The 9606-nt window shown below is 42.5% G+C and overlaps 1 pseudogene; it reads right to left on the minus strand.

Annotated features, from left to right (window-relative positions):
* Positions 1 to 1361: 1361 nt before the first annotated feature.
* Positions 1362 to 1473, minus strand: LOC118990326 (uncharacterized; annotated as a pseudogene).
* Between the last annotated feature and the right edge of the window lie 8133 nt (positions 1474 to 9606).

A 9606-nucleotide genomic window follows, 5' to 3' on the forward strand; every position in this document is an offset into this window, starting at 1 on the left:
TGTTTAGCTGTTTTTCTAGATTTTTGATATGTTCTTTCATTTGGGCAGTGTTTCTTTGTCTCCTCATTTTGACAGCCTCTCTGTGTTTGTTTGTATGTAGCATATTTTGCCATTTATAATGCACAACCACATCTTAGCACTAGGATGTATCATGCACATCCTTATTTTTCTCTAAAAAATTTCAACAAAAAAGTGTGCATCATACACAGCAAAATACAGTATTAGGTAGAACTGCTTTGACTTCATGTCTTGGTGGTGTGGCCTAATGTAGTTGGTGTCCTGTACGGTACAATATCACAGCCTCCCCTTATCATCCAAGCTGGGTACTCAAGGTGAGCCCTTTGTGTGGGCTGAGTACACCCTCCTCTTATAGTTGAGCCTTGGTTGCTATTGGCAGATCAATGGGAGGGATCTACTTAGGCTAGTCAGCAGCAAGGATTGGCTGTGACCACTTACTGGCAACCTCTGCCTTCTGTGGAGGATCAGCTGTGCAGGGACAGGGTGGTGGTGTTCCAGGGTGGTGGTGGTCTGTAACTGTCTACTGGGTGTGCTGGCCTTGAGGTTTCTGGGGTGGTGCAGGCCAAGGTCAGCCCTGACCTATGTTTTTCCCAGGGCCATCCTGACTGAGCTATAAAGCAATCTGAGAAGCCTGCTACTTGTGGTAGGCTTAGAGACTCCCAGCAAAACCAAGCTGTGAGTCTAGGCTGGCTGCTATTAGTATTGGGTCTGGGGCTCTGAGGCCAGCTGTTTCTTGTTTGAGATGATATAAAAAGTTGTACAGTGTGAGCTGAGACAAGCCATTCATATGGAAAAGCAGTTTGGGTGGCCCTGTAAGTTCAGTGGGGTGGAGTCTCTGGGGATCTCCAAGGTGAGTCAAACAGTGTTAACCCAGGTTAATGGAGTCTCAGATATGACACCAACCTGCCAGCTCCATGGCTTTTGGGTAGGAGGGCTCAGAAAAGGGACAATGGCTTCTGTTCACCCTGATGCCAGACACTTCAGCTTCTTCCAGTATGCCACTGGTGCCCTTCAAGCTGCCACCCTGGTGCTGGAGCTTAGAGGGAGTAAATCTGAGTGGGTGAATCAATGTGTAAGTTCTTTAAGAGGAACCACTTGGGGCTCCAGCAGTTTCTCCCACCAATTCAATCCCTGCTGGTTTTTGCACCCAGAAGTTGTGAGAACTTATCTTCTTGGCACTGGTACCCTGGACTGGTGGGGCTGGTGTGGTGCTGGGACTCCTTGCTCCCAAGACATTCCTCCTGAATTTTTATCCACCACATGTGGGTGTAGGACCAACCCATTTTGCAACTGTGTCCCTCCTACAAGTCTGGGTGGATATGTCTTCTTTTTTTCTTTTTTTACCTTGTTTGAAACACGCTGCAGAGCTGTGAGGCCAGTTTCAGTGCTACTTTCCCTCCTTTTATGACCACCAACACTAGTGTTCAGATCTGATGGGAAGGGGAACCGGTGGGTGGTTTCTTTAATTCCATAGTTGTCAGACTTCCATTCAACTCAATTTCTGATCATTCTGAGTGGTGGTTGTTCTATATTTTAGTTGTAATTTTGGTGTGGCTGTCTGACTACATGTCTGACTACACCACCATCTTGAGCAGAAGTTTCATGATATAGATTTTCCATTGGTTCTTTTTTCTAGTTCACAGTGTTCAGCCGAAATTGTGAGTATTGTCTTTAACCATATTAAGCACATTAACCATGTTAAGCATATTTAAATATATTAATAATATTCACGAATAAATGAATCTGATGATTTTGTTATCTAGATTTCCTGTGTGTCTGTTCCCATGTCTGTGTTTTCTTTTACTTTTTATTCATGTTGTCTTGTCAGCTGAGTTTTTTTTTTTAATGGGACACCCAGATCTTGTACCTGAAATAATTTAGAAATATTTTGAGGCTTAGGATGATGTTATCTGCCTCCAGAGAGGCACAGCTAAGGGTACCACCAGTCCAGAATTGCCTTGATTCAATATCAGTGACTGAGATGATTCCAAACTGGGCTTTGCTCCTTCAAGGGCTGTCTCTTATTTCTGATTCCTCTTTTCTTGTAGGTAACATTTTGGAATCCTAACCCCCAAACAAATGGGGAAGTAGTTATCAGGATACCTCAACCTGTTACATGCCATTAATGTCAATTTATGTTTGATCCTCTGAGCTCCAAAGACTGTTGAGAAGCACAGTTCTATTTCTCAGCATATTAAGAGCTCTCTCTCTTTTTTTAAAAAAAGGTTTTATATTTATTTTTAGAGATAAAGGAAGGGAGGGAGAAAGAAAAGAGAGAAAAATTGATGTGCAAGAGGTACATCAGTTGGTTGCCTCTCATATGCCTCCAAATGGGGATCTGGCCCGTAACTGAGGCATGTGCCTTGACCTATAATCGAACCAGTGACCTTTTGGTTCACAGGCTGATGCTCAATCTACTGAGCCACATCAGTCAGGGTGAAGATTGTTCTTAATTGACAGTTTCTCCCAGGGAAAAAGTGTCCCATACTCTGAGCTTTCTTCTCTGAATTTCCATTTTCTCTTAGATCTTGGTCTTATAAGTCTTTATTTCCTGTCTGGTCTCTTATTAGTGTTAATGTTTTATCTAATTATTTTTTGGTTATTCTTAGTGGTTGTGTAGTCCATACAATCTAGTCCTCTAAACTTGCCTTTATCAATAGTCCCCAGTTCACTGAGAGTGAGAAGTCTGTGGCCATAACACCCTACACATGCCCAATCTCATCTGATCTCCAAAGCTAAGCAGGGTCAGGCCTGGTTAGTACTTGGATAGGAGAGTGTGCCATAGAAGCTACTCACTTATACCATACCTCATTGCTAAGGTGTTATTTAAAATCTTTAATACTGGTTTGGCAGATGTACCGATTGGTGAGAACAGATGCTGCCGTAGTGCTAGAATGGAGAGCTGGCAGCCCCCTGCTCTGCCAGACATTACTCTTTTAGGTGGGGCCTCATAGAGACATCCAGGTGTCCTGAGGAAGGGGTGACGAAGGCCCTTGGAAGGATTGGGCAGTTATTATTGACCAATAGTAAGTAAAGATGTTTTCACACCAGTGCAGCACATGCTATCTTAGTTCCCCAAGAATGAAAAGCCAGAGGCAAGGACATGTGTGTAGGAGGCTTACGTGGAAGTAATCCAGGACAGCAAGAGGGAGGAACTAGGGGGGCTGGCCAGGGGAAGAAGGAAAACCAAGCCAGTCACATCGGTCACTGTTGTGAGCAAAGGGGCTTCAATGCCAACGGGAACTTCTGAGGAGCTATACAGAATATGCCTCAAACTGACCACCCAAGGGGTGAAAGGAAGAGGTGTTTCTAAGTCTTTGTCCATCAATACCCATCTAGTATGGGCAGAGGGTTGTAATGCCCTTGCACCTCTGGGTTGCCCACAAGCAAGTGCCGAGTGTGCTCCACATCAGAGAAGGTTCAAGGTGTGAGTCATGGGCACAGGAGCAGGTGAAGCCTGTGTGGAATTGTGTTCCCAAGTAATGGCCAAGATCAAAGTTATGACCAAGGGGATGCGAGGCTGTGTACACTGATGTGAAGCCCAATAGTTAGGCATTCCTGAAAAACTTTGTATTCTGCAAAGTCAAGCAGTACAGATTATAGGACTTATGAGGAAAATAAGGTTAGAGGCAGATCATTGCAAATCTATAAGTGGAATGCTAATAAAAATAGTAGTTTGCACATAAGGAAGTAAGTTGGACTGCCCCGACAAGCATCTCAGTGTGGCTAGAGCCTGTCACAATGGGTAGTTAAAATCTACCATATGACAGAGATGACAGAATGAGAAAATGCTAGCAATGCTTTAATTAGAACTGGCCTGGTGGGTGTTAAACCAGTGCAGATGGCAGTGGGCTCTGAGTACTGTTTCAGGTGGGTCCAGGAGGCAGGATGTCCTGGCCCGAAGCCGGAGAAAGGCCTCAGTGTGAGTACTCATTTTCAGGTAGTCAGTGTAGCAATTGAGCTGAGGGCTTCTTGCTCTCCTGATGATGATTACAATATTCCTCCTGCAGTGAGCTGATTCTTTTGCAGAAGTGCACATTCTGGCAGAAGAAACGTGTTTCAGTGACTTGCTGCATGGCCCTGTAGTGCATATTGGCCCATTTTGCTGTGGGTTAACCATGTGAGAGGTTGCATGTGGGTTTCCGCTTGTTCCCTGTTGATGCTGCACTTCCTCGTTTTGTCCCTCAGACTCTGAGCCGTTGTCCATTTAGGTTTGCAAATGCATTACCCTCACCTGCCGTTTTGATTCCTGTTTGTCGGGAGATGTTAATTTGGACGAAATAGTTATTAACTAACATCTCTGACTTGATGATGAGCTCTTCTTCTGCTGTGAGAATGCTCCCCATCCCCTTCATGACTGCCCCCGTGAGAATCCCTAATGGAGGTGGCCTGGTGCTTGGACTCCTCCCTCTCTTACTTCATACTCAACCCATTATCCACTTATCAAAGTCAGTTATGTATGAATTATTCAGATTTAAAGCAAAACTACTGATGAAAATAATAGTCATTTTCCACAGCTGTGGTGAAACAATCATTTTTCTAATTATTGAAAGAGTAAAAGAATGATAATAACAATAATAAACTACCTTTATCAATTGCTGCACACCAGGTGAACTTTGTGCATTATCTCATTTAATCCTCGTAATGCTCTGTGACCTCAGTATCATTACCAGTGCCATCAGGCCCTTATTGGTGGGAAAAAGGCTTGTGGGGTGGTGGACTATGTAATCTGCTCAGTCGATGGTGATACTTATATCAAGGCCTGGAAAATGGAAATAATAACAAAGTGCAATTTAAATCTATAAATTTGGAACACTTTTTTGAAAACGAAAAAATCCAACACAAGTGGCACTCTGCAGAAATATTAGTTACTGATGGCATTGTGAACTGGTAGCATTGTATTGCATACAATTTAACAATATGCATATATCAAGGGTAATATAGATATATCCTACTCTTTTCCCATTCTGCATATTCCCAGGACTTTACTTTCAGAAAATAATTCAATAGAAAGAGAGCTTAACTTGTTTAAAAATATTTTATAACATATTTATAACAAAAAAGGTGAAAATGTCTTTTGTGTGTGTGTTTTGCCCACATCCCGAACTCTCCAGGGCAAGAGAGAAAGGTTGGTCCGGCCAATGCTGCACGAACTGCAGCCCAGAGTCGGCCTGGGGACAGTGCTGCTTCCAGTGTAGCTGGAGATGGCTCAACAGACAGAGTCATTTTGTCTGCACCTCAAAGTCCACTCCTGACCCGAGGAGGGAAGGAAGCTGAATTCATACAATGCAGTGGAACTCTGCAACCTGATCTTGTTCTTGGATCTGGTCTCTGAGGTGCTGGATTTCTGTACAGTACATTTCAATAATTCTCCAAGTTTCTTTTTGCTCATTCAGTCTCATGGTGGAAGCGATTCTGGAAGTGTCCTCATTGGGCATCACGCTCCATGAGGAGTTCCCCTGCACCTCTCAGTCATCCTCAGGGGCTCCCATCACCCTGGGCAACGATGGTGTCCACGAGGGTACAGGGCTTATCCTGGGAATGTCTTAGATGTTCAGCACTAGAGAAATGATCATCAATTATGTCATTTCTATGTGATGGAATTATACAGGATTTAAAGACAAGACTGGTGAAAAAATCCATTTATCAATATCAAATGAAAAGTAGAACAGAAATTTATATGTTTGTACATTTTTCTTTTTAAAAAAGATTGTATTTATTTATTTTTAGAGCGAGAGGAAGGGAAGGAAAAAGAGAGGGAGAGAAATACCAATGGGTGGTTGCCTCTCATGTGCCCTGTACTGGGAACCTGGCCTGCAACCCAGGCATGTGCCCTAGACTGGGAATTGAACTGGTGACCTTTTGGTTTGCAGGCCAATGCTCAATCCACTGAGCCACAGCAGCCAGGGCTATATGTTTGTACATTTGATGAAATAACATCAAATGAAAGTAGAGCACAAATTTTAATGTATGTAAATTATGATTGCAAGTCTGTGAGAACTACGCATATAGAGCAGGGAGAGAAAGTTGTTGTTTTAACAAGCTTGAGGCAGAAATCCTCAGAGAATCAGCCACCTTTGCTTTGCCAAACACTTTTTGGACCCTCATGATTGTAGCAACTTAGAGCTTAGGGCTGGACTGGGTTAGAGCAATACAAGTTTTTAACAAAGAAAGACAGATTTCTAATTTCCTGAAGCAAGCAAAGGGGCAGACGTGGGAGGAGCTGGTAGAGGACAAAAGTGGTATCAGAGAAAGAAAGGCTGGCAAGAGGATGGGGTGCTGGAGATTTCAGGAGAAGAAATGACCATGAGAATGTTCTAGAAACAACCATGAGGCAGAAGTGCAAAAGGAAGCTAGGGAAAGGCAAACAACAACAACAACAACCCCCCCCCCAAAACCCAAATGCAAAACCAAAGTAACAAACAAAAAACCCCAAAATATGTCTCTAGAAAGCTGATGAGTTTGGGATAATCAGGAGGCTAACTTTGGGTTATACCAATAAAGGTGGAAGATACGATAAATAACTAAAAATTGCTACCATATTAGACTAGGAGAATATAACTGGAAGCTTTACAATTTAATTTGTATGTATTTATTCATTTTTTCCTGGGACAATACCATACTCTTTTGATGAGAACAATGTTACAGAAATTTTTAGCATCTTGTATGTCTTGTCTCTACTCAATTTTTTTTCATGAATTTCCTAGCCTGTCTGTCTCTCACTTCTCAGACTCTGATTCTTCTCTACAGACTTTAAATGCTTTTATTTCCTATTACCCAGCCCACTATCCTCTCAAGAAAGTGCAGGGGTGGTGCAGCAAGCTCAGAAATAAATCTAAGTCTATACGAGTATTCCGAGCTTATATGACAACGTTATTTTATTTCAGTGGAGAAAGCATGATTTATATGACTAGCATAATTGGATCTTTATCTGGAAGGGAAAAAAGTGAGACTCTGCTGTATGCTCTACACAAAAATAAACTAAAAAGGGTCCAAAAGATACACAAGTTAAAAAAAAATAAAGAAAACTTCTGAAGATAGTATAGGAAACCATTTACCAAACTTTGGAGGTAAAGGTGGAAATTGTCTTAAGCAAAGTAGAATCTAAAACCATAAACATGAAAAAATAGACTTTAGATGAGAGTCAATAGACAGTGAGGAACTGAGGAAATCATTTGCATACATCTTAGAGACAAAGGATTAATATCCTCGGTGTTTGACAAGTTCTTGGCAATTGGTCCACACACCCAGTGGAATGGGTAAGGGATACTGAGCTGGCTTTCCTGTTTGTTCCCCAGGTCTATTCTCGGCCCTCTGCCTGCATCTGTGCCTTGGGTAGCTGGCCTGTGGTTTGCATCACCTAGAATTCTTGCTAATGGGCTTGCCCATTGGGTTTGATAAATGGGAAGAACCAGCAGGAGATTGGAAGACTGAAGGAGAGAAAGGCTGGGATGTTTCCATCTCAACAGCTCCCACAGGACAGCTTTTCCTCCGTGGTTTGGTACTCACTGGGTACTAGCTCCCTAGCTTGTTCCTTCATCCCTGGGAGGCAGAAACAGCTTCCTGCTGTTTTGTCTTTGGCTGCCTCACCAGCTTTTCATCTTTTATTTATTCCCTTAATCCTGCCCCAGCTCTGTAAGCAGTGCCTTTATTACAATCCCTTCATTTGACCCAGCTAGGATAAATTCTGTTTCCTGCTGATTCCCCAATGGGTACAGATATCCACCTCTGGATACACAGGAGAGGAAATACAAAGCATCAATAGAGGTAACAATACCCTCAACCTCACTAGTATCCAGAGAAATTCAAATATAAGTAACATGAAGTAGAAATTCTCACCCATTCATATGGTCAAAAAATAAGAACATTAATAATAAGATGTGTAAATGGGGTCTCTAATTCATTGCTGGTTAATGTAGAACATTATTTTAGCCTTTTAGAAAAGTAATTTGGCAATATAGATTAAAAAAAATTAAAGCTCTGCCTGGTGTAGTTCAGTGGTTTGAGTGCCGGCCTGCAGACAAAAAGGTTGCTGGTTCGATTCCCAGTCAGGGCACATGCCGGGTTTGCAGGCCAGGTTCCCAGTTGGGAGCATGACAGAGACAACAATTGCTGTTTTTCTCACACATCATGTTCCTCTCCCTCCTTTCCCCAATCTGTAAAAATAAATAAATAAAATCTTTTTAAAAAATTAAAAATACACATGTTGTTTGACTCATTTTGGGCAATTCACCTTATAAAAAAAACAAAAGCTCTAAGAAGCAAGATTCTATGAGCAAGCATGATTATTGGAGAAACTTTATGAGTACAGAAAGACAGACTTAGTCTGAATGTCCACCAATATGGGAATAGTTGAATACATTATAACTATACAATGAACTAAGTGGGCAGCTATTAAACCATGTTGGCTCTATACTTAATGACTTGGAAGGACATTACAAAATAGGCAAATTACCAAACATTGTGTATAGTAGGGGGGGCAGAGATTGCTAAATGGTCCCCACTTTTCCTTAATTTCCCCCCCAAGAAACTCTAATGTTTAACCAGCCACGTAACTGGCTAGCTAAAGACTCTACTTTCAAGCCTGTTTTGCAGTTTGTTGTGTGCGGTTCTACATTATGGCCAAGGGGGAAATGCTTAGAACTGATGTGTGCATCTTTGCGATTCTGTTCTTAAGGAAAAGGAAGGTCCTCCATGCCCCCGCCCTTCCCCCTAACTGTTGACTGGAGTGTAGACGCGTGTGGACCACTGTGGCAGATGTGGCTGAGGCGACCCCGAGGGTGGTTGGGGCTGCAAGGTGGCCTCAGAGAACAGAAGTACTTGGCCAGTTTGGGACCATCTGCCTTGGGACTGCTATGCAAGAGAGAAGTAAACTTCCAGCTTGTTTAAGCCTATTACAGGAGTAAAATATGAATTCTAACTCAGAACAATTTAATTTTTATAAAAGAAATAGTCAAACCATTGCATGTTTGTGTTTGGGGAGCTTGTGGAGCTTGTGGAGCTTGTGGAACTTAGAGAAAGAAAAGGAAAGATAAAGACCAATCTTAATCTTGACTACCCAGTGGGTGGGTTGGAATTGAGTTGGGACTAATGAACTCTGTCTTCATTGGAGGACGTAATATCTATTTTTCTCTTTTTTTAAAGACAGAGAGAGCTGGGGGAGGAAGAGGGAGATAGACAGAGAGAATCTAAAATCAGGAACCCAAACACAGCTGGGCTCAGCAGTATTTGGACTGGAAAACAGTCAGGAACCACGGCCGGTTTCGGCTTCCCTCTGTGGTCATCTCCATCCTTCTGCCTTCACATCTGCTGTTTGCTCACAGTCTAGAAATAGTTGTACCTCCCTGACAGTGTTTCGATTCTTGGTTCTCAAAGGGTGATCCTTGGAAGAGTAGCGTCAGAATCGTCTGGAAGCTTGTTAGAAATGCAAATTCCTGGGTCCTATCCAAGACCAACTGAATCAGAAACTCTGGTGGGGCCTAGAGTAGGGGCCTGTATTTTAACAACCTGTATTTTAGGAGATTTGCATGCACTGGTCTAGGTGGTATTCCAGCTTTAATGCCTACACTCAATTGGCAATATGTATTG

The sequence above is a fragment of the Sturnira hondurensis genome, unplaced genomic scaffold (assembly GCF_014824575.4).
Source record: "Sturnira hondurensis isolate 20B ecotype Veracruz unplaced genomic scaffold, ASM1482457v3 Scaffold0006849, whole genome shotgun sequence".
Taxonomy (NCBI): Eukaryota; Metazoa; Chordata; class Mammalia; order Chiroptera; family Phyllostomidae; genus Sturnira; species Sturnira hondurensis.